The sequence below is a fragment of the Rousettus aegyptiacus genome, unplaced genomic scaffold (assembly GCF_014176215.1).
Source record: "Rousettus aegyptiacus isolate mRouAeg1 unplaced genomic scaffold, mRouAeg1.p scaffold_m13_p_4, whole genome shotgun sequence".
NCBI classification, from domain to species: domain Eukaryota; kingdom Metazoa; phylum Chordata; class Mammalia; order Chiroptera; family Pteropodidae; genus Rousettus; species Rousettus aegyptiacus.
Window position 1 is genome coordinate 36853429 of NW_023416307.1, and position 26333 is coordinate 36879761.

The following is a 26333-nucleotide window of genomic DNA, read 5'->3' on the forward strand; positions in this document are numbered from 1 at the left end:
TTCTTCTGAATTTGTAAACTCAGTTGTCTATTCTTTGACTGAATATTTACTTACTGAGCCCTTGCTGTGCGTCAAGCCCTCTGCTAGTCCTTTTCACATTTATCACTTCATGGCAGGAAGTGTAGGGGCATGTCAACAGGATAAGGGGGCATGAAGACAAGCAGAGCATTCTGGGAAATGGAAAGTTGTTGTTCAAAGGGTCAAAGGTATGGAAAGGTCCACGATGTCTTCAAGGAAGAGAAAGAGGTTTGCTGTGGCTGGAGTAAAATGTGTATTGAATGCAGGAACAGGAGATGAAGTCAAGAGATATATTTGGGTGGAGTATAAGGGGCTTTTCTGCCACAGTAAGGAGTTTTGGACCCCATATTGTACATGATGCAGAATCTACAGATGTTTTTAACAAGGAACGAGATGTGTAATTATCTTTAAAATTATAACCCATCAGAAGCAAGGTTAGATAGGGGTAGAGAAGGAGACGTGTCAGGGGGCTCAGTTCAGAAGCAATTTAAAGACCTGAAATAATGAATCTCATTACTCATGTGGTCCTCAAGTTGTGAATCTACTTATTGATCTAATAGTATTGCTCCAATGTGTATGTGACATAGCTCCTGTATATATATATATATATATACACACATATACATATGTGTGTATATATATATATATCTGTATATATATATGTACATATATATGTTATATATAGGCATTGCATACTTGTAAGCTGACCCAAATTTAATTCAATCATCAGCATTAAAAATAAAGCTATTATTACTTTAAGTAATTTACTGAGATTTTCCACATCTTTTGTTCTTTTAAAGTGATTATAACATGAAATGGTTTATATATTTTATTACCATGATTTAAAAAAAAAAAAAGTGCCTACGACTTTATAAACCAGCAGGTTTCCATTACTGAATCACAGGGGCAGAAGGTTCATTTTTGCTTCAGTAACGAAGCTCTCAAGATACAATTCATAAAAAGACATTTACATAGCTTCATGGGATTTTTTCTCTCCTGCTTTTTATGAGAAGAAAGGAGGAATAGGGAAGGAATCCAAATCAAATAGAAAATTAAAGCTAGGCAAAAATAAAATGAAAATCCTCAATGATTGGTGTGATGCCTAGGATGGGAGTATGATAGGAGAAAAGGAAATCACACAGGCTCTTAGGAAATACCTCTTTCGAACATTAATGAAGATGGATGGGCATGTGACCCACAGGGGAATTCAGACACTTCTAATTCTATAAATAGCAGCTGCAACCTTTATTGCATTCCTAAAATAGCTTGCACGTTAACAGAAGAGACAAGTGAAGTGTATCACAGCAGATTTTGTCAATGAAAATAATTAACCTTCAACAAAGGGAGAAGAGGGGAAGGGAGGAGGGAAAAGCGTGTAGAGCTGTGAAGTTAATAACTAGAAACATTAAAACAGGAATCCTAGTGCAGGCTGGGTGACTGCAGTGACCATGCAGGGGTGGAGTTTAATCCTAGGGACAATATTATAGTTCAACTAATGTTGGTTGAGACCTCACTGTGTACAGCATATTGTGCTGTATTCTTCACAGGATTCAAAGGTGAGTGAGAGACAACCCTTGCCTTCGAGGGACTTATCATTTAGGAGGAGTGATTATGCAGTAATATCAATACCTATAATAAAGGTAGCATATAGGATATGTCATGAGAGTCAAAAGTAAAAAAGAAACACTATGATGATTTGGAAAAGCGTTGTGGAAGGAGTCATGTTTGAATCCTTTCCTACTTAAAGGATAAGTAGGATTTTAATAGGTACCAAAGATGAAGATGATGAGCAGTAGAGGGAAGATATGCCCCAAGCAGAAGGTGAAGTATGAAGAGGCAGAAAACATAGAGGTAGAAAAAAGAGTAGATGTAGATACAAATGGGAAAGTTTTATTTGTAGGTAGCAAGAGTAGGTTTTGCTGATTCCTCTAAACTAGAAAAATATATATTATTTTGAGAAAGAGGAATGGAAGTTGAGCTTTCCCAGTGGAAAGTTAAGGATATAAATAAGAATTACCCTCCTTCTCTATCCCCACACAGTTGGAGCAAGAAGCATCACCGCTGCCAGTACATATTTATTTCTCAAAGAAAAAGAAAATGCATCTCCAAGAGATTCTCAAAGCAGCCTTTAACCTCACCTCTTCTACCCCATCGCAATCCTCAAGGGCAAGGCAATTCTTTGTTGATGGGGAAAAGGGTTGTCTTGTGTATTATGGGACATCTAGTAGTGTCCTGTGCTCTATGCACTAGAAATATCAATGCCAGTCATGACAATCGATGAACTTCTAGAAGGGAGTGGGATTAAGGAAGTAAGGGATATTAAACAAAATAAACAAACAAAAATAAATTAACAGGAAGACTCCTTAAAGAAAGAATAACAACAACAAACATGTTAGTGCTACATGCCAATGTTCTAAGGTCTTTATTATATTGATGTTAGGTGGATTTAAAGTTAGCTGAATAAACCTATCTAAAGATCATGACTCATTGTTTAACTCATGTGAGGCCTTAACAACAGCAGACCTCACTCCTTACAGACTAGGTTCAGGTACAATTATTATCCCCATTTCATAGGTGATAAGATTGAGGACCAAAGTCATGTAGTTCTTAAGTTTTGAATCTAAGATCTGAACCAGGTCATCTAACTCCTAGCCAGAAGTTTTAATCACTCAGTCATTTTGCTTCCACTGTAAAGCTAAATAGGTAGCTGAGGCTTGGGGAGGTGACAGGATTTGACCACGGTCACCCACTTGTTGGTATGGCTCTGTGGCTAAAATCTAAGTCTTCTGCTTCATTCTTCAGATGATTTTCTACTAAGAATGCTCTAGGGATATACACAAAGGAGATTGCATCCTCCTTTCAGAAACCTAAGTTTAGGAGAGCAAATAACCAAAGACAATGGAATCACCTCTGGAACAGATTCAAACTGATGCCTGCATTAAAGCAATTGACTCCATGGGTCAGCTTTAGCTCAAGTGGTTACTTCATCATGGCATACTACTAAAACAATTGAGTCCTAAAATCACCAATCCCTCAACACACATGTGCACATGCACACACATACACACACACATGCAAGTGCACACACAAGAAGGAAATAAAATATTTAAGGTTTGTTTGAACCTGTAGAAATCTAAAGAGAGTCAAAATGCTTATATTGTTTCCCCAAAACTTCTAGGCACTTTGAAAGAAAATTTCCGTATGATTATAGTACCCAATTCAGAGTATTTCAACTAAAATTCCAACCTAAAATATAAGAAAAAACACTTTTAAGTTGTTTTGAGGGTTGACATAAGATGTGTTGGCCTCCCTTAATTGTGCAACCTTGTGGCATTTAGAATGAGAAAGAGGGTCCGAATATACCACTACTGCCCAGCCTCTAGAGAGGCAATCTGCCCACACATGACAGGTGCTGCCATCTGCTAGGCAGAGAAAATGAGCAGTCTAGACTCATTATCTCAGCCCCCGGTGTCTGAAAGCCGCAAGCTCCGAGTTTAGGGAGAAAATGCAGAATATAGACAGAAGGTGAAATTGATGATCCACAGCATAGTTTTCTGGTCAATCAAAAGGATGGGGAGGGGGTAGGGGCGGGGGTGGGTTGCCTTTTCACTTGCTGCTTTCCTCACCTATAATTTCCTTCTCCCAGAATTCCATTTGCCTTACTCTCACTTTCTCAGCGAGACTTTCTCTGACATCTATAATCATAACTGCAACTCCTGCACTTCTTATCCTCGTTTCTTACCTAATGCTTCCCTAGAACACCTATTATCTTCCAATATAATACATAATTTATATACCGCCTTTGCTACTTGCTACAATAGAAGGGAAGCTCCACAAGGGCAGAGATTTGTATTGTTTTGAGTCCTCAGCACCATGAGTCTGGAACATGGTTGGTATTCAGCTAATATTTGTTAAACAATGAATGAACATTAATATAATTTTAAGTATGATTTTGATTCATTTTTAATTCACTCATCAGCATGCCTTATTATAAAAGCTATTAGTATTTAAAAGCCTAATGAGCCTCTTAATAAGTGTTGGTGAAAAGCTTGGTGTATTTAAATTACTGAATAAACATCAGCCAAGACTTCTAGAACCTGATGAGGTTTAAAATAATGGAGTTTATTCCTCTGAGTGAAATCAAGCTAGGGGCTCAGCTACTACATTTCAGAAGACACTCCAAAGAGAACAGGTGAAGTTAGGTCGAGAAGGATAAACTGCCAGTTTCCCACAGGGGTTGATTTCTGTGGATGTCAGAACTTCTGACACACCTGCTCAGGGTAGACTCAGGCCAAAACTTGAGCAAGGGCAAGTGTGGGTAAGAAAGACTGCACGTTAGCATCTGAGCTCTTTTTCCTTAGGTATTTTTTTTAAGCGTTTGATAAATAGAGGGAATCTTTGATCAGCGTTCACATAGTTTCTTGGAAGAGCATATCTAAAAGTAGAACTATCTGCTCTGCTCTAGACCCCTCTGAGCACAGAGAACAGACTCAGTTTTAGGTATACCATGACTATTAGAGGCCAGAGTATAAATTCGAGAGTGCACAAAACCATTAAAAAACAAGGACTGGTATCTAAGTTTTCGGATCCAGAGTCTGTGGCCTCCTGTCAGGCAGGTCATGTTGGTACCCAGCAGCCTCTCCATGTGTAATAATCACAATATCAACCATTTATTAACCACATATTATGTATCAGGTCTATTAGGTACTTTACATAAATTAACTCATGAATGTCTATAACTCTTACATATTATCCTCATTCTAGAGACAAGGCTCAGAAAGGTTAACCAGCTGCCTAAAATCACCCAGTTAGTATGAGATGGGGTTGCTAGTCAAATTCAAGTCTCTTGGACGCCATGCCAGTGCTCTGATACTAGGTTATCACATCGGTTTAGAGAAAGCACTTAGGCCTTGGGAGGAAGCAGGGTAGGGTAAGCGGATTGACATCACAGCAGGGCTCAGGTGCCAATAAGAAACTGGAGGCCACCTAGAGCACAAGTCCAGCCCCAGAGCCTGGACATACTTGGTTGTGAGTGACAAAGCTAGCTTGGTGGGTGCAAATGACGAGAACTTTATACCAGGCTTTGGTCTGCAGTCCAATTTTCAGCATACAGAGGGGTGGGCAGACCCACAGACACATGGAGACACAGATACACGGAGAGGGATAGTGCAGACTGGGAATGCCTCCTTGATTGTTCTCAGTTCTCCCTAATATCTAAATTTTGTTTTTACTCCTTCCTCATCATCCATTTTTCTCTTCCAGCCTCCACCATTCTCTCCAAGTTCATCTTATTTCCTCTGCAAAAAGAGAGTCCTGGTATATAGGGTTTGATTCCACCACCTCCCTCCTCCTGAAGAGACCTCTCGGCCTTCTCAGACCTCATCAAATATCCCCTCTAAGCCCCAAATTTTTCATTAGCAGCTAGGTAACAATAATTCATAAAAAGATGAGACATAGCACTATGGGGGGGGGTGGGTAACATAATCCACTTGGGAATAAAGCAACCTCTCACAGCAAATGTCCTTAAGGCAGTCCCTAAGGCCTGACACACAGATCCTAGGTCAGAGTCAATATGCTTATACTCTAAGCAATTTTCTTATGTTTTGCCTGACACTCACATATTCCTGACCTTTCCATGCCAAGGAAAGATAATACCTCTCGTTTGTTTAGCATTTTACAGGTTACAAAACACTCTCAGCTGCATTACCTCACTGAATCCTCCCAAGAGTGTGGGAGGACCTCCCTCCCCCAAGTTAGATGGGGAAAAGGGGATTCAGAGAAGGTGAGGGGCCTCTCATGGCCCACAGCCTCAGGCAGCAGTCAGAGCCCAGAACCAAATGCCCCTGTTGCCACAGCCAACAGAGAATGACTCAATCTGTCAGAGACGAGAAAGCTTCTTTTTAGCCTAGTTATTTCCTTGTGACATAACCTTTGCTCCCATTAATCTAAGTAAAACCAAATTAAACAAAAACAGTTGTCAGAACTCTGGGAGTGGAAAATCAAACTCCCACAATGACATAAATTCACGGAGGGCCTCTTGGAGCAGGGATTTCTCTCCACCCTCCATTTATTTGTAATTTTGTAAATAATATCACTTTTCCTGTGAAAAATACCAGAAGCCATAAGAAACGTATTTAGACGACAGACAATTTTAGACTTTGAGCAAGAGAAGAAATCAGAGGAAGGAGGATAATGGACAGGAAGGAGATGAAAGGGCATGGGAAGGGGCCCAGACAGAAAGCCTGGACTGCAGGAAGGCAGGTCACGACTTGGCCTTCTGTCCTCGTGGGCAGCCCTCTGTGTTGGTGCAGACGAAGCACCACGGTCCACTCTTTCCTCCCCTGCCCTCGGCCTCGCTGTTTTGGCTTATGACCAGCCATTCTGTGCTCCATTTCCCAGCTTCCTCTTGGCCTATAGTCTGTATACCATATAGAAAAAAACAAAAAACAAAAAAACCAAAAACAGGGTTTATAAGCAATTAGACAAAAGGATATAGAAAGGGGAAGAAGGGAGGAAAATCTGGCAGTACTGTTTAAGAAAATCAGAACTTATTTTGTTTATCTTTACAGAACGTGGCGGCCTGGTGGGAATAGATGATCAAAATGAGTTTGCCTTAGGGAACATTTTGTGTAGGCCGATCACCTCATTTCTGACATATTCCAGTACCCACAATTCAGAGAGTCACCAGTACATGAAAACTCAGAAGACCTCCCCCACGGGGAATTCATGTGACTATCTGTGTCAGAAAGAGAAAGTGCAATAAGATAAATATTTTTTGTATTCTATTTGAGTAGAAGAGAGGAGATGGACAAGTCCTGGAATAACATGAGACCTGGCAGGCATCCCCCAGTCTGACATGATTGTGACTTTCTCATCACCTTACAGAGCTCAATTTAAATGAGCTATTCACCTTTCCTGACCCCCTTTCTAAAAAACATCCTTCCATTATTCTCTACCACAGCATCCTTTTTATACCCTTAACACTTAACGATAAGTTGTAATTGTTTTGTTAACTTATCAATTTGTTGACTGGCTCCCCCAAAAGACATAAGCTAAATTAGCATGTCTACTTTTATTACTAACATGAGATATTCTTAAGTAGGTGCTCAACTTACATCAATGGAATGAACAAATGAGTACTAAAGCTCTAGCACAGTGACTAATCTTCAGTGGCTATTCCATAAGCGCAAGTTTTCCTCTCTGAGCCTTCAGTCTATTGGAGTGTGTGGATTCACTGAAATATAATTCTACACAAGGCTTACTGAGTGCATGCTGATTTAAAACCAGAAGAGCTGGGGATGAAGATAATGTTCAAGGGGGGGTTCATGGACTGGCAGGAGAGGGTACAAGCATACATTAGGATTTTGGGGAACAGAGGGAAATTATACCCAAGTTCATACCCAACTGCTCTGCCCCTTTTGACCTCTGTGATTGTTAATTAAAACGAAGACCAAAAATCATAACAAAGGGACTGACAAGTACCTACAGAAACATAAGACTTGAAAACTCCCTAGATCGGTAAAGCCTAGGCTTTGCCGTCACCAGGGCACCGCCAGTGTATTTTGATATATATTTCCCTCATTTCTTTCCAACAAGGATTTGAAGAAGGGTGGCTTAAAATGCCTCCATTCACAAGATGCTCTGTCCTTAGAAATGTCACCTAAAGACACATTTCAAGCTTGTTTCCCCAAATGATTGGAAGAGAGCATAGAGCAACCTTGGCACATGATGGGGGAAGGGCAGATAGGATCTATCCAATACTGCGGGAAACCCCAAGGAGCCCTGAAGCCCCTCCCCCACCCTGCACACAAATTAGCAGCCAGTTGTTTCTGCCTCCCACTACCTCCTACGGAATGAGACTGCACATCTTCTCTAATTACAATAGAGTATAGAAAAAGCCTGTAGGAGAGAGATAAGATTAAAGGGAGCTGGAGATGGCAGAAAGGCTGTGCTTTTTCATTTAATCTGAATCTTCCAGCACCTGCCTAGTGAGGCCCTCGAGGTCTCTTTAAGGCCTGTCTGACTAGAAGCACACTTATTCCAGCACTGCCCATGTTCTCCAGCTGTGTTGACAGCCTGTACACTTCTTAGCTGGGCTGTCTGGAGGCTGGCTGTCACTCACTTGTTTTTGTTTATTTTTTTTTCTTTTTATTTCTTCTTCTTTCTTTTTTAAGAGTTTTGTTTTGTTTTGTTATCATTTGGGGACTTGAGAAGTCAGAAAAATAGAAACACAACTAAACTACATTACATTTTACTGAAAAAGTAAATATTAGAATCGCAATCTAACACTGAGAATTTCTAATTTCTTTGTCTCTTGAAACTACTGAGGTCTCTTCTGTGACATCTCCCAGCAGAACTCTTTGTTGCCATTTATATATATCTAGGCATTCAGGATGGACACCACACTCATGATTTTGCTCACTCTTCATTTAACTACCTTGCCAATGACAAAAAAAAAAAAAAAAAAAAAAAAAAGTGTTCCAGGAAAAAAAGAAATAACAGACTTGGAGTCTGAAGATTTGGATAGACTATCTCGTAGGCCTGGAACAGATGCCCCTGAATAAGATCTGAAGTGTCTGAAAAGCTATCAGTGAAAGATTTTTAGGCTACCTGTATGTTCCTGCAGGACCAATCAGTAGAAGCTCCCTATTTGGACTCATAAATAACTGTCAGAGGTATCAGCTGCCTCACAGGACAATATGTGTTACCGAAGATGTTCCAGAGCTCACTAGAACAGTGGTTCCTGAGCCTAGATACCTATTGCAATCTCCAGGAAGTTTTTAAAAATATACAAATACCTGGGCCCTACTCTGGACCCACAGAATCAGACTCCGGGTATTGGAGGCAAGAGCACAGAACCTCGTGAGAGAACATAGATTTCAGGCCGTCCTCTCACGCTCACCAATAGAGTTACTGAATCTCAGTGCTTTGGTTTTCTCATTAGTAAAATGGGACTAACAATACTAATATTACGGAGTTACTATAAGAAATAATAGTCATATGAACTCAATAAATGCTACTTTTCTAAATAGCTAATTTGGTCAATGGAATTCACATTCAGGTGCTACTGAGAATGAGTCAGAAGCCTGATAGTATCTGTACATTTAACAAGGGTCCCCAAGAAATAATGTTCCTGTACCTGTCTAACCCAATAACAGCCAATGAATGGATTTTTAAATTAGATATAGCCCTTTAACAGTTCATAAGGCGTATTCACAGACACTGTCTCATTTGGATTTTTATCCTCACGACAGCCATGTAAGATGGGAAGGATAATGTTATATCAACTTTACAGATATGAAAGTTAAACATGAGTAGGGTTAAGTAACTTGTACAAAGTTGCACTGCTAATTAGTCAAAGATCTAGGGTGAAAAAGATCTTATACCTCTTAACTCCTAGTCATGTGCCATTATTTTCATTATCCCAAGCTTAGTTACAAGTCAATGGTTTCAGAGGCTTAGTTTCTTCCCTTCCCAAGTAGACAAAAGACTACAGACTATATTTTATGGTTTGTTTTGCCTCCCATACTGTTGCCAGCATTTTGAATACAATAGAAGCCTAATTAATATACATTATTGGGATTTTGAAGAGTTATGCTTTTTCATAAGCATAATCCCTAGCTTGGAACTTGGAACTTTATCTTGCCTCATTTCCGTATCTCTAGTGCTCATGATTCTAAGGTTTGCTTAAATCTCTTTTTCCTTAATCTTTTACATTGGTCTTTTCTTAAAACCTGGTAATTTTTCTGTTGCACTGTCTGCTAAGTGTTCCCCATCTCCCAAGCAGCTTTTACAATTCCCCATCTTCCTGGTCAAATAGAAAGACATGGAGCAGATCTGAGTTTGAATCCCCAATCTTCTCTAACTAGGTTGGGCAATTTGAGGAAATTGCTTAGCAGTCCTAAACCTCAATATTCTCATCTGTGAACAAGAAATAATACATATATACCAAGGTTGTTGTAAGGATCAAGAAAGATAATGGACCTGTGTCTTTACCCTGCAAACTTTTCTCAACTGCAAAAGCCACAAGAACACAATCCTCAAGTAAAATTTTCATTACATCACTTACCTACTTAGATCTTTCCTTCAGCAACTCCTAAGCAATATTCCCCTCAAGTTCAAACTCGAGACCAACACTGTCCAATAGAAATACAGTACAAGCCACAAATGTGAGCCATATATGTAATTTTTAATTTCTTAATAAAGCAAAGTAAAAAAAAAAAAAAAAAGCTGAGCTTAATACTGATGAATTCAGGTGTGTATTGTACACTTACAGCACATCTCAGTGCAGAATAGCCACATTTCAAGGGCTCAATAGTTCTGTGTGACTAGTATTTATCATATTGGACAATGCAGCTTCAATTTCAGTTTAAACTTTACCCACCAACTGCTTCAAATAGCTAAGAGTCCTTACTTCCCGGCTGATCAAAAACATAGCAAAAACACTCATCTGCCACATTATCTTTTTCTTACCCAAACCAATGCATAGATCTTTCACCCATCTGAAGGCTCTCCCTCATTCTCATATTCAACTCCTTCAGAACCTTGACTGTTTGCTCAACAGTTCCTCCAGGGAAACTGTCTCTGCCTAATTCTACCTAGTTATGGGGTCACAGATTGACAAGAGAGATCTATTGATTACAAAGTAGAATGAACTTGGTGAGGAGTAAGGGCTGAGAAGTGAGGCACACCTGGGTTTACTTTTATGTTTAGGCTCTGCTCTGCCACTAACTGACCTTGACAGAAAGGAATGGGGGTGGGGCAGGACCAGTAGTTGTCAGTATTTTAAAAGCCCATGGAACAGGCCATAATTAGCAATAATGATACCCTAGTTTAGCCTAAGAAATCCACACTCAAGAATGTTTCTTTTAGTGGCTCTTTCACAGACCCCATGGGGTAACTATTGCCTTGTGACAGGGAGGCGTAGGGTTAGCATTTCCAATATTAGCCTGTGAATGTTATTATCATCGAAAGGCAGCCAAAGATCAAGGCAGCGATTGCTCATCCTTGCCAAACAAGCCAGCCACATCAACACTGGCTCCATTTTTAAATTGAGAAATTAATATTTAATACTTTAGTTGCTTGTTTTTGTAAAATATCATCACATTGCCTTCAGGGCTATTGCCATGCTGGTGGGAAGATATTTGTCAGGAAGTTATTAACTCCAAACCTGGGCTGTTCTTATCTCCTCACTGTGAATTTTATCAATAATGTTCCCATAGTGTACCAAATGCTACCTCTTTTAAACAGTTTCAATCTGAAGAAATAGCAATGGTAGGTAGAAACTGGGAGAAGAAAACTTACTTAAGCATTTAATAGTTCATTCAATATTTTCTAAGAAGTAAATTATCCTGTACACTTTTAAATTAGAGACAAGTGCTATCCAAGTTGCAAATTTTGGTTAATTAGACAGGAAACTCCCCCTGCAAACACTGTGTGTGTGTGTGGGGGGGGGGAGACCACAACCCCCCACCCCACATTCTTGTGAAATTATTATTGACTTATTGTTTAGAGACATCATTTTAAAAACTCATAACTGTAATTAGTGTTCTTCCATAACCATTCCCAACCATTTCGTTATGTTAGAGAGAAAAAGACCTGATGCCCCACACTTTTGCTAATAGAAAACTGTCACTTTTTAGTAATACATTTTCACACATATGTCCCTAGGTCTATATCTGTATATTGTATACAACTTTTAGGTTGTTCCTCTTTAATTGAAAAACTTCCCCAAAACTCATATTACCAAAGAGGAAAAGCTAGTTACCAAGGAGGCTTCTTAATGAATGAGAGAGTGATATCTAGACATACTATATCTGCTTAGCTCAGGAAGGCTTATATTTAAAAGAGGAACAAATCATATCCCAACCAACTGTGGACTGTGAATTTCTACTGGCAAGAAATGCAGACAGCTTTTATTTACTTTTTTAACCACGGAAGCAAATTTTCAAGTGCCTCTTGTATGGAATCTGGGAACAGATTTAGACAGATGGGAATATCTCTTGAGCATGCTTGATTTAGAAAAACGAATAGCATCCAAGGACAAAGTGGTCCAGTGGAGATGACTAAGGATAGCATCGAAGAGCTCTACATTTCCATCCAGGAATCTGCAAGAAGATGCTCTTGGAAATGAGAACTAAGGAAACCTCTATGTCTTTGGCTGCATCTGTGACATTTTCCACAATAAAGGCAGTGCCACTAAAAAAGGGTTGACTCCGAAGTCACCTCCATGTGACTGAACTACATGGATATTTCGGCAAGTCAGATGAGATTTTTTGGTTCATGACCTGATAAAAGGAAGATTAATGTTCACTTCCAAAAGTTTCTTCATTGATTCTCATCATATTTTTGTAATAAGCCTCCATGTATTTGTGAGTCTGGAGTTTCTACCTGTCCGTGCAATGGGAATCCAGCAGTTATTACTGAAGGAAGACTTCTTTTTGCAAAGATGACATAAAAGGCAAGGCACATATCCAGGGGAATGCTGACATCTCTTGCTGTTTGTGGGAATTAGAATAATGCCCAGCAATCCTGTAAGTAAAACTACTAGAACAGGACAGAGAAGTTTCAACGACTATAGAAGTAACCAAGGGTTTACTTCTAAGGGTTGATGCAGAGTCTCACTTTCAATTGTTTAATTTTTACTGTAATGACTATTGATTTTGTTTCTGAGCAACTGATAGAGAATATTAGGATGATACTATCATTTTGAAAATTTTAGTACTTGCATTAAATTATTTTTGTCTTGCCTGAAAATGACCTTAAGATGTGAATAAAAAGAAAGGAAATAAATATCAGAAATCTTTGGATACAGAAGATTTCTACAAACTACTTATTTTTAAATAGGCTTTCTTCCTAAAGGTGAAACTACAGATGAATAGAATTGGAAGAAAAAAATACTTTTGCCTGACACAATTGAAATCTTCTTACTGGGAACTTCGGGTCCACTGTTGCTAAGGTAACTCAATAAATTAAAGTTAGGTTAATATTCCAGAACTTATTAATAAAATATGAGGGAAGAAAAGAGATTAGGCTTAGAGGGAGAAAAATTGGGAATAAAGAATTATGTTGTCTACAACAACTCTCTCCTTTGCTTTTTACATTTCAGGTAAGAATTCTCAGAGCTTAGCAGTTTTGTAATGATAAAGAAATTAATGATATTCTCAGTGCTAAGGTAAAAGACATTTTATAGGACAATAATTTAAGGTTTAGTCTTATGACATAAATTTTGCTACTTCATTTTTAGAATAAATAAAGCCAATGGCAGTTGTAGCTTGAATTTTTAAAGTTCAAGTATATAATCATATTTTTCTGACAACTTTATGAAATTTGTCATCTAGTTTTATTGATCTATCTTACCTCAGGCTTCAAATTAAGTGAGAGCACAGTAAATAACTATCATTTTAAGGGAAAAAAAAGATGATGAATTTATGGTGGGAAGAACACACAGAAATAGAACTTGCGCAGCATAAAAACAAATAAATGTGCTAATGCTGAGGCTAAACACTAACAATGTTTTTTTAAGTCATAATTTGTTCTGTTATACCTCAAGAGTACATATCTCAGAGGTCCTTAATGGTATTGTCCTATCTGTAATTACAGAGACAATAAAAGAAGCAAAAACAAAAAAGCAAAAGAACAAACACAAACAAACAAAAAAAAATGGTCACCTAAAGATGGAATTTAGAATGCTTAATTTTCTTTCTCAAATTTTATGTCTTTGAAAATTTATTTAGATTTGCATAGTTTTTGTCATGAAAGGACAAAAGAAAGTTGGTGAATATGAGAAATAGAGTAAGACAGTATGATAAACACATAATATTCCTATCAAGAAATGTGAATAGCAATGTATATCAGCTTAGCTATCAGTCTTATGTGTAGTTGGACATCTTCCATATGTTGAAAGAAGTTGCAAATATCTATTAATTCAAGTGTTTTCATTCTTTGCTGCTTTCTTATAGGCTGTGTCACTTATCATTTTTAAAGTATCAAACTTAACTAACCTAGATTGCCATAAATAAATGTTGGCAGACAATAGGGAAAATCCCTATTGTAAGAGCTGTAAGCACATATTACTTAAAAGGCAGTGTGATTGACATTCTGTGTACATTTATATTATGCAAATTTGAAATACTGTGATATAGAAAATATTGATAAAGTTACTTTCTACACAAAATTGTGTATAACAACCTGTGTTTTAAAAAATCTAGAACCGTTTCAAAGTTAGCAAGCCAAATGAATCATATAAATTGTATTATGCTATGACCAAACAGCACAGTAACTGATATTCCTTGCCAGAATCATGTCAACCATATTGATCTATATATCAAAACTTTGGTAGATAATCCTAGTGACTATTTGGCTGTTCATTTAACATTCACTGTTATGATTATATACTGCTTTTTTTCTATAACAAAATTTCTAATGATTAATCAAAGGATGGTGCTAGTGTAAAAAAAAATAATAAAGCCCCAAATAAATAACTTCCAAGAAAGGTTACATATGCTAAAACACTTTAAAGAAGGCCAAACAAGTGACAAGAAACAATGAGCTTCTGATTTAGGAAGGAAAACTCTAATAAATAATAGATAATTTTGCCTCTAGATTTATCAAAGCATCTCTGAATGAGGAGAAGGAGGAGAGGCGGAGGGAAAGAGAAGATGAGGAAGGAGGAGAAAAGGGAGAGGAAGAAAAGAAGGAAATGAGGAGGACAAGCAAAAATAATAAGGGGAGGAAGAGAAAAAGGAAAAGAAAAGAAGGGAGGAGGAGGAGGAAGAAAAAGTGAGGAAGAAATTGTCATAATGGCTGTATATTACTGTGCACTGACAATGCATTCTCCTTTACACTTATCGATTTGGGAAAATAACCTTAGCTTATTCAAATTTTGTGTTATGTAAAGTCTTTAAGAACATATCAATCACAAAATATGGTTTCTCTTTACAAAATAATGCACTCAGCTTTACCACTAAGTGTAGTTCATCCATAGGAAGATTTGGTCCTCATGGTTGGAATGAAGTTTAAAGATTTTCGGCTCCAACCAAATTTGGGACACTTTATGGAATCTCCTCTGAAGCATACCCCAAGAGTGACCAAAGTGATCCAGAGATCTATAGGTCTATTAAAAGACTTTGAGTTTGCATAATCTTATTTAGTTTTCACAATAATTGCATAATCTCAGGTACATAAGCTTACTTAGTTTTCACAATAATTCTGTGCAGACATAATTCATTAATTTTACAATGAATAAACTATAGCCGAAAGAGTTTACATTAACTGCTTATGGATACAAAACTGGTTTGGAAAAGACCAGATTTTCTGACACCCAGCTCAGTACTTATCTCCTATCAACTAAATAATTCCATTTCACTATCTAAAAATATTTACCAAATGTTTTTAATTCCATTTTATGCCTAAACCTTTTAAGTAGTTGACAAATATTTTGGAAAGTGTATGGACAAGCTCTCCTCCAGTTTATCATTCCTTAACCCAGATGTTAATTAAATCACCTGACCCCTGGAACTTAGATTCACTGAAAGAGCTTTTTAGGGCATAAAGTGCTAGTATACTCTCTCAAAGTATTTTTGCATATCTAACCTTGCTTCCAAAGTTATGCCTTCTTTTCTCAAAAAAAAAAATAATAATAATACACACACACACACGCACACATATATATGTGTGCGTGTGTGTGTATTTCTAGAGAGGGGAAGAAATTTTCTGTTATTACATGGCCATTTCTTTATAAAATATAAGAATTCTAAATATTCTTACATCTATAATGTGACAGATTTAGGAAGAGATCTAAGAAGACAGTTCCAGCTAATGGTACTCCAGATACAGAAACAAGAGCTCATTTCTTTTACCAAGTAATCCTCAACTACAATATCCTCTTGATGAGTAGTGAAAGAAAGACAGAAAAAGAGAGAGAAAAAGAAAGAAACCCAAGAAATTTTACTTGTTTTTAATATTCTCTAAAGATAGAGTTTTAAAGCCATAGAGTTTGCCTGGTTGAGTGTGAAACTGAGCCACTTTATGAGGCAAAAGTCCTTCCCTATAGGATTTTACTGTGACAGCCAATCTAAGCTCACTTAATTAATGCTGCTTAAATTCTAGGTGGATTTTTTCCAAAACAAATACAGATTTAGTCTGATGAGTATTTTTTTTCAATTTCAATAGCATTCATTTCTAAATAAGTATGAGAGCTGAAAAATGTATAAGGGATATAAACCTAGTCTGAGCCCATCACTGTCAAATCTCTGCTCATGGGGGCCAATGGAGTTAGAGTGCACATACCACACATCACGCACTTCTTCCTTACTGAAAGGATCTAATCCCAGCACCTGATACAGACTGGGCACTTAGCAACTTTTTTATTTTTTCTTTATTCTTACCTATACAGTTTTATCCTAGTGATTTCCTTCAACTTTATCATCTTTTAAAAATATATAATGTGTAGAGATAGAGACAAAGTCAGATTCAGAGAGGTATAGGTACAGGTATAGTTATAGGTATAGGTAGGGACTAGTTGGTAGGGATGACTGTGTATTTGCAGACTAAGAAGGGGCGGACAAAGAAGAAGAAAGCGATGAAGATCAGTTATTTAGTTAATTATATATATAGCTTTATCACATTAACGTTTTAAGACTGCCAAGAGGAATATGAAAAGGCTATTAAAATTAACAGGAAAGAAAGAAGGAAAAAATTTTAAAAAACTAGAAGGGAAAGAGAATCATAAAATAAAGAAAATAGACAATGACAATGAGGCCTGACTAATAATATTAATAATCATTTATTAAGGGGCTCCTGTTTGCTAGGAACTGAATACTTTATATTCTTATCTCTACCAGATATGTGTATTTTCATTTTGCAGAAGAGGACACAGGAGTTGAGCAGAAGGCCATAGCGCTGGAACATTTTTGGGGTTGGGATTTGCCTACATGCTTTTCACCATATCACTAATCCCTAAGCTTTTAGGAAAACGAAGAGGAAGTACCTGGGGAAAATAAATAAAAGAAAGAACAGAGAGATATTTAGTTCCCCATTTATGTTCCTTTGGCTTCTGGCTGGTCATTTCACTCAGGTGGTCATGCAGAGACCCCAGTAACTCCTCCTCAGATACTCAGGAAAAAAAACAGTAGTCATTCAAGTTTATGATTTGTGTTAAAATTTATAAATACAAAGATTTTAATCACAGGGTAAAAAATGTTATTCTTTAACTAATGATACTCAGTTAATGTTGGGCCAAATTATGGGCAAATACATATAGCGTAAGTGGGTCAGGAAAGCTTTGAGAGTCACATGACTATGAACATTCTCCATAGGCCTCGTTCATGTAAATACATATTTGCTTACATGAGTGTATATTTTGATTCTTCCATGTGGACCATTGCTGGCTGTAGACCCAAGCTCTTTCTAAATTATGAATAATTCAAAAGGAATTAATCTGTAATTAATATTAAGTATTTATTATAAGACGTTTATAATGCTGGCATTTGAGAAATATAGCTTTAGCTTTAGTAGTTGATGAAATGGTTTTCTGTTTAGTTTTATTTAAAATCTCCATCTTCCATGGGAAACAATTAAGTGTCAAGTATCAAGGTAAAAAATGGCATACCCTATGTTTAATTTGCTGTGTAAATTACAGTCTCAAACAAACATTCTCCGATAGTTCAAAACAGTGGCGGCAGTCCCCAGGGAGAGAGAAATAAGGGATAGTATCTTCCCTGTTTTATGCTTGTAAAATATTTTGTGCATTACTCCTACACACATTTCAAACTGAGAAGCATACTTTGTGTTTCAAAGCTATCTAGACCACAGCTTTCCAATATCATAGTCATTAGCCACATGAGGCTAAATTAATTAAATTTAATTAAATTTAAAATTCTGTAGCCCAATCACATTAGCCATATTGCAAGTGCTCAATTTGAGGTATATGTGGTTAGTGGCTACTGCATCAGTCAGTGCAGAGTACTAGAATATTTCCATCATTGCCAAAAAATTCTCTTGGACAGTGCTGCTCTAAACAAATATCCTTACTTTATAAAGGTGAAAACTTTTTTAAACGATACTTTGTCAGAAGGGAGAACAAAAAAAAAAGTGAGCACTTCCTCATCTCCTACAATTTAAGAAAGTGAAACTCAAAAAGTTAACTGGCTCTCTCAAGGTTATCACACCAGTTAATGAAAGGACCAAGTCCACCTCTCTTGCTTCGTGCCGAGGCCTAGCCCATTCACAAGGCTAGAAATAAATGGTACATTTGAATGGCCAAATTATTTTTCAACCACCATCAGTTCCTGACTTTCATAAAATGAAATTTTAAAAGTGTCTAGCCTCTTCCATTTCTATTCTAACCTCTTTGGGTATCTGCTACCACTGCCCTTTCTTCCTCTTCAAACTTAAATACAAGTTAGCACAAATTCTTCTTGACCTCTTCTCCAAAGCCTTTCTCATAAGTCCCATATGTCCATGGCCCCAGGTCTCAGAAGAGCGTCATGCTCCCGAACCCATCCCTCAAGCTAGTATCCTAATCTAGCCATATCCGGGGAACCTGTCCACCAACTGCATCCTTACTTACATAGCTCTGCTGATGGCTTCACCCACCTCTTGAGCAAAGATCCACCCTGAGTCTCTGGCCCTCCCCCACAGCAGTATCCCTACATGTGCGGTTCTTAGATACATTTCTACGTGATGACTTGAGTCACAGGGCTGTAACAACTATGTTGTTACAATGCAACAGCTACTTGGAGCGAGGAGATATTATCCAGCCATTGGTAGAGACTTGTCAGTGATCAGTCCTGACTTGTCTCCAAGCCATCCTATGGGCTGGGACTTGCCTAACCAGGAACCTGAATCACTACTATGAGTTGTGGATAGCTGCTTTGCTGTCTGTCTACTTTCAAGTGATATAAATGAGAATATTTTATATTTGTAAATTAAAGATTTTACAAGTGTTCAAATTAGAATTTAATTATACAAGAAAGAAGGTTTGAAAATGAGTTCCAGATGCAGAAGTCCACATACAACCCATCCCCCTCCCGCAAAAGGGTTATGATATTTATATTTGAGATTTAGAAGAGCGCTTTTTACGGGCGTCATAATAGTCTTTTTTTTTTTTTTTTTTTTTTTGGCTAACAAAACTTTTTATTATTATTATTAGTTCCTATACTTTTTGAACTGTTATTTAAACTTAGTATATCTGAAATAATTATGATCGAAAGGAAATACCAAAATCAGAGTCAAAGACATCTCTTCCAGGCAATAGAATGCCAAGTACCCTAGAATCAACATTAAGGGGACTAGAACTCCATCTCCTTCTTCCAAAAAAAGTTAGATAGAAAAATACACACAAACGCAGAGGGAGAGAAGTACAAACATGGAAAACATACTTTGGCCTTAGTTCTACCAAGCTCCTGCTTTCACCACCCATACATCACACCCCAGGAGTCTCCTTTTAGTGTTCGAGAAGAGGGGGAAACTTTGGCCTGTCAGAATTCACAATCGGCCATTGAACATGAACATTCACTCCAGGACACACACCAGTTAACCCCTACATTTTATGACCCCCTCCCTGTCTTTGGTGTCAGCAGCAGCCATAGTCAGGAAGCATTCGACTAGTTCTCAAATCATTAGCTGCTTGATCTTTTGCAAAATACAGCATTGGCAACTCAGTGTTTTTATCAAGGTCATGATAATTCTAAGTGCATAGGATTTTTTTCATTATTAGATAAGATAATGCATGCAAAGTGCCTTGTACAGAGTAGGACCTCCCCAGACAACAGCTATTTCCTTTTGTGGTTATTTGCCGTTTGCGTGGTAAGGTGACATGAGCAACCTTCAACAACCTGACCTTTTGAGTACACAGAAACAACTGCATTTAGAAGGTCGACACTATTTCCAAATGGGCACAGATGAAATTCGACCAGACGCAAGGTATGGTCTGCTCCCCTTTTCTTTCTAACCTCATAGCTTTCTACCATGCACCCTCAGGAACTTCAAGAAAGGGAGAAGTTGTATTGTTTTTTTTCTGGCTTGTGGTCCTATGCCAGACCCAAACTACATCCTTTGATGAACAAAAACATCTCTCTCTGTAACCACAGATCCTACCCACCTCTAATGACTAATTTGCTCTTCCCACATCCCAAACCTCCAGACTCTGGGCTCATCTCCACCAAAGAAGCCTCACAGTTAGCTTGACTCATTTAATACGGCAATACAAAGCACAGCCATTGGAGTACCACAGAGGCTGCACTCCTAGTCTTTTTCTATTTGCAAAGGAGATAAGGTATAAGGAGAAAGCCCTGGGGGAGAATGTGAGTGGCAACTGATGCTGATTTCCAGGGTTCCATTTCAGGTTTCTAGTATGAAGTGGTAAATTATAGCTGAGTTAAGAGGAGCAAAGCATCTGCCACTTACTAACCATGAAACTCTGAGAAAACCAGTTAAATTTTGTTACCATCAGTTTTCTCATCTGTGCGAAGGAGATAAAAGTAGCTAACTTTTAGAATTGTTAGGGCTGATTAGATGAGATGATAAATTAGAAGCACCTGTCACAGGGTCTGGCACGTGGAAAGTTCCAAATACACGATCTCAGTTACTGACAGTTACTGCTAGTTACCGTCTAGAAAATCAAAGGTATTGCTACTATTGCAGTTGCTACTCTGAAATGTTCATGGTAGGGTAGAGATAACCAGTATAAAAACCTCATGGCTCCTCCCAGTTACTTGTGCCAATTTCACAGTAAATACAATCAGTATCAACACTTGGCTACGCATTAAAATCATCCAAGAGCTTTTAAAAATCCTTATACCTAGGTTATATGTCCCACACCAATTTTCAAAATCTCTAGCAGAGAAATCCAGACATTAGTCATTTTTAAAGGTTATTCTGATATGTAGCCAAGTGTGAGACCCATAGTTCCTATGGATGCTTTAGGAGAGTAACACCCTTATTGCGGCTTCTACTGCCTCTGTTTGTATCTCTATTATCGTACTTGTCCCCTTCTAGGTAATTACTCTTCAGTAATGTGCTCCAGCAAATGCCTATTCCTCCACCAGATTACGTAAGACAAGGGACTATGATTTATCTTTGTAATCCAGCGGCAATGATGTAAGATGGTAATAATGGACATGGTACCAAACTCCCATGCATCACAACCTCTACGTGTCTGGCATTGGGCTAAGCTCTTTATGATATTCTCGCGTTTAATTTTCACAGCAACCTGTACAGTAAAATGCTATTGTTAGCCTCATTTTACACCTGAGAAAATTGAGGCACTGACAGGTCAAGAAAATTTGTTGGAACAGGTAGCCTGACTCCAGAACCTATATTCTTTTTCATTAAGTTATGAAATTTCCACATCACAGTACGGACTTAAAGTGGGCTTTTAGCAACAAAAATAACAGTAGCAATAGTATCACCAATAATCTATTGAGTACTCCCTCCGTACCACTAACTATATTGATCCCTTTACCTACTTAGTTTCATTCTCACAGCACCCTCTCAAAAATAACAACAACAACAACAACAACAACAACAAAAACCCTACAAGGCAAGTCCTATTATTATTTCTTTTTATGAAGAGGAAATGGAAGCTTAATAAGAGGTTAAATGAGGTCATTCGGAGTGACATAGGGATTTGAACTCAAGTGTATCTGATTTCTGGATTTTAATTATTAAATAATACTGTATTTATTTGTTAAGTTACCAGTGGATGAATGAAAGAACAAATGAACAAGTATATGAGTCAATGAATGATCTTCTCAAGTCTTTTTCTATCCTTGCCTTCTGTATCAATATTCTCAGCACATATCCTTGCCATATAAGAAGCTTAACTCCTCTTACAAGTTAAAGAAGGAAAAAATAGCTCTGTACTAGTTCTATTCAGGGGAGGAGGAAGGGGAAATCAACATGAAGGAAATGAGTCTCTGCAAATTCCCAAAGATTTGGGGCTGAAGCCAATTTGTTAGTTTGCAAATGAAAGCACTGTCTCTGCTTTTCACTACTGTTTCATGCTTATAAAATTCAAACAGGAGGCTTAACATCTGCTATGTGTATTAGAAAATCAGGAGAACTGCAAACACTAAACAGAAGATGTACTGAGTATTTTCACATGTTTCTGGTTGCTAGGCAATACACTTCCTGCTTTCCAGGCACCTCAGCTAAGTTACCAGGGCTTCAACTCTGAGGAAGTCTTGAATTAAACTTCCAGCCATAGGCTGTGACACATAAAGGATTGAAATAGAACCATAGAAGAGGGCATTTGATTTTATACAGGTTTTCTGAGATTTGTCAGTATCTGCTACCACTGTCAGTGCTGAATCAATAGCAAGAGAAAGGTTAACGCAAAGCAGTTTTCTTAGAAACTCAGTTTTTTATACACTAGGATACCCTGACTCAATTAAACATCAGAAAGGGCATTTCTGAAGTAGAAAAAATTATAAATTATGGAGTATTTTAAGGAACAGAATTTTGTTCATTCAGTTAAACTCAATAACTTCAAACAAACTAACAGAATTGTCAAGCATAAATTCTATCTTTGTGGAAGTTGAGGATTTTTTAAATTAACACATTAACGTACCAGTTTAAGCAAACTTAGTACTTATTTACCAATCTCCCCGGGATTTCATTTGTCCTGTTCATTAAAGCAATTCCATGTAGATCTTGTTTTATCACCATTACAATTCTGAGAGAAAAATATTTCCATCATTTTTAGAGATAAAGTAACTGAGATTATGTGGATAAAGCTCCTGTCTGGAATTTATAATTAGACTCCAAAGACTTTCAGAGGAGCCAGGATAAAAAGCAATTTCTGTGTGTGTTTAAATCCCAGCCTATGCCCTGAAAATGCACACTTATCTTTTTTGGAAGCCTGCCTGGGCCACGCTGCCCAAACCAGACACCCAGAACACTGTCTATGCATTTCCGTTTAGATCCCCAGCTCTAGTAGGTGGCCCCCAGGGATCTAAAGAAATATAGTTAAACTGAAAATACCAGTGGCCTGTATTGTACAAACTAAATGGTGCTTGCAAGACAGAGGAGTCAAGCCGGGCCCCAACTCTCCCTCATGCACAGAGCAAGGATCTCACAGAGCGCTGAGTTACAAATTACAAACACTTCTGAACGTCTCACTTCTTCCTTCCCCATCACAACCCCTTAACCATTAAAGGGGGATGTCGCACAGTTGGGGATTTGGGAGCAAAACTTATTAGGAGGACTCAGTTCTCAGGTGCCTTGTTCTAAACCTCAAAAATCCTAAATTCTAGATTTGAAGGTCAGCTAGAGGAAAGCAGATTATGTTTCTTTCTTGCTTATAGAGTGCTATAACTGGGCCTAAGTCCAGGGAAAATTTGTTTTCAGACGGTTCCTAATTCAGTTAGGGGCATCTAGGTGTGTGTATCTTTGGCAAGGTGTGGGGGGCGGGGAGGAGGGGGGTGTTCACACACATGTGCACAAAAAAGCAAAGGTGTTTTGGCATGTAAAAGCCATTTAAAATATCGAAAGTCTTCCTGGTCCTAAGTGGAGTAGGGAGAAAAGTTTGAAAGTTTTCATTCTTCCATAAGGATCTTATTGATTTAATTTTAATATTAGATCTCATAGCATCAATATTATAATTCAGCCTCCTATGTCTCTCATGAGGTCCTGACTTTCAAATGTTTCATCTGTTACAAACTTTATGCACTCATTCATTTATTCAACCCATATTTGATATTTTTTGAGTGCCTACTATGCTCAAGAAGCTGGAGACATAGTAATGAACTAAACGTACACGGGCCCTGCTCTCACAAAGATTGCTGTCAAGGGGGCACTAATTGAGCACTTACTATATTCAGAGAACTATGCTAATTTTTCACATCATTAGTTTATTTAATTTTCATTACACTCAATCTTTACAACAACCACGTGAAGTAGATATTATGATTAATCCCTTTTTATAGAAAACTGAGAGGTAAGGAAATGGCATTTGCCAATAGTGAGTCAAAATTCAAACCCAAGTCTTCCAGAGCACAGACACTTTACCGCCATGCCATATTGACTCTATTTTAATTGTGTATATTTTCATATATCTTAGTTTGGAAGATTAAATGCCATAATGCAAGTAAAATTCTTAACATCATGCCTGGCATTTAGTCTGCAGCATTTTTTTTTTTTCTCTCATCCTGCACAGAGAGAGCCTAGCTAATCCTGAGCTCCTAACTTCTATCACAGCCGAGTCTCCCTCTTGGCCTGGCCCCGCCTCTCACCTCAAAACAGATTCCCAATTATCCTCTAAGGAGCCAGAGGCCAGACTATGCCATTCCTCATTGACGAGGAAGCCTGATAAATGTTCCCCAAAAGACTCTGTCCTGGGCAGAGATGCTCAGAAGAGGCAGCAGCATCTCCAAGTTGAGAGTGTGCAAAGCCTATCCCTGTGATCCCCCAGGTACAGTTTCCCCCTAAGTCTTAGCATTTAGTCACAAGATTTTAATGTGCATCAGAATCCCCTGAAGGATTTTAAATGCAGACCTCCAGGCCTAACCCCTAAAGATTCTATTTTGGTAAGCTGGGGTGGGGTTGAGCAGCAGGATGCAAGCTTTTCATCGGGCATTCCTTGAGTTCGTTCTGAAAATTGTTGGTAGATTACAGAATAAGAACCAGCTTCAAGATAAGCTTTATTTGGACCACAAGGAATCTCTCAACCAGTAAAGCCCCTTCCTCCAGAAAGCCCCAGCCCCACCCCACAGAGCCAGAGAAGACTCAGTCCTCAGAAAAGGCTGAAGGCCCACCTATAATTAAGAGTGGGCCAAGCATCATTCCCATTAGCATTTCTAACCAGTTTTTAAAATTCACCATTTACTTAGAATTTTTTGTGTCAGGCTTGGTTTACTGGAGACCTCTTTTAAAATCATGTTTTGCTTCCTTGGGCAAATTATTTAATCTCTCAGAACTTGATTCTACATCTGTAAAGTGGGAAGTATAGAATTCAGTATTGTTATGAAAATTAACTTAGGTCTATGGCACATGCAACAAAGTTTTGTTCCCTCGGTTCCACTCTCTCCCTGTCAGACAAGATGCCAGCTGGTGTCACTGTGACTAGGAAGTATTTAAATAGATTATATTTTTTACCTTGATGTTGCACATGTGATTCCTCTATTGTGCCACTTAAATTTAGAATGTCTCTATCTAGCATCCTTATTGAAAACAGGAGATTAATAGCATAATCTGCCAGTTCCCTGTCATTTTTTTCCCCATAGAAAATAATGAGATTAACATTTTTATTAGGGGCCTAATCACCTAGATGCTGTAATCTGTAGATATTGTGTATAATGGATGAATCTTGGGACATTAAAAATTCAACTGTCATTTTGGAAACTTATCCCAAGAGACTCTCTTAAGATTGCTCTATTAATATTGTGCGCAGTCTAGTAAAAGGAGGCAACAGTGATACAAGTGTGTGTGTGTGTTATATAGACTCAACAAATACTTATTGAATGTATCCTAAAGCCAGCCACTGTTTCAGGTGCTGAAGACACCGTGTTGAACAAGACAGACTTTGCTCTCACAGCACTTTAACCTAGTGAGAAAATACTACTAATGATAGCTGACATTTATTACCTGCATCCTATGGGTGAGGCACTGCAGTATTAATTGCTTTCACATGCATGTTATTTTCTTAAGGATCTCATAAACATTAGCTGCTTTTATAGTCTCCATTTTCAGATGGGGAATCTAAAACACCAAGAGGTTTAGGAACTTGCCCGAAGTCACACACATGATAAAGATCAGATTCGGGATTCAGATGCGCTCCAGAGATTTCTGCATCAACCACTGTGCAAACTGCCTTTTTATAATCTGAAGTTTTAAGTGGTATTTTATATTATTCAAAGATATTTTATATTTTATTCTACAAGTCTCACAATACATCTATGAATTGAAAATAGCAAGTGGTAAAAATCACCATTTTTGAAACAAAAACCAAAGAGAAAAGTAAAAAAGCTAGAGGCTAGAAAGGAGTAGGCACAAGAGCTGATATTTTTTATACTTTCTGTCTTTAGTATTCCTTTTTACTATTTATACATATATATTCTGTTGAAGAAAGGGAGGAAAGGTTGTTCAAACATGAACCGAGCTGAATGATCTGAGATAATGCTCAGTTTCTTCACTATAAAATCAGGACAAAATTGTAGCATTGAGATGCTTACTGTAAGGACCAATTTAAATAAGGCATATACAGTGATTGGCATGTAATGATTACTCTGTAAATGTTAGAGCCTCAATATCTTATAGTTATAGATTTACATTTTTGTTCTTTCACTTTAGATATGCAAATACTCGGAAAAACT

General features: G+C 37.8%; 1 protein-coding gene across 2 annotated transcripts in view; it reads left to right on the plus strand.

The window, feature by feature from the left end:
• Positions 1-26333, plus strand: part of KCNMB2 (potassium calcium-activated channel subfamily M regulatory beta subunit 2) — a 212621-nt gene that overhangs the window by 94606 nt on the left and 91682 nt on the right. The window contains exon 1 of one of the 2 annotated variants that reach the window (XM_016158555.2): positions 10287-12551. The exons of the other annotated variant lie outside the window; for it this stretch is intronic. The gene's annotated coding sequence lies outside the window, so the exon portion shown is untranslated. Of the gene's footprint in view, positions 1-10286; positions 12552-26333 lie in introns of those variants that run through there. 2 annotated transcript variants of the gene reach the window in all.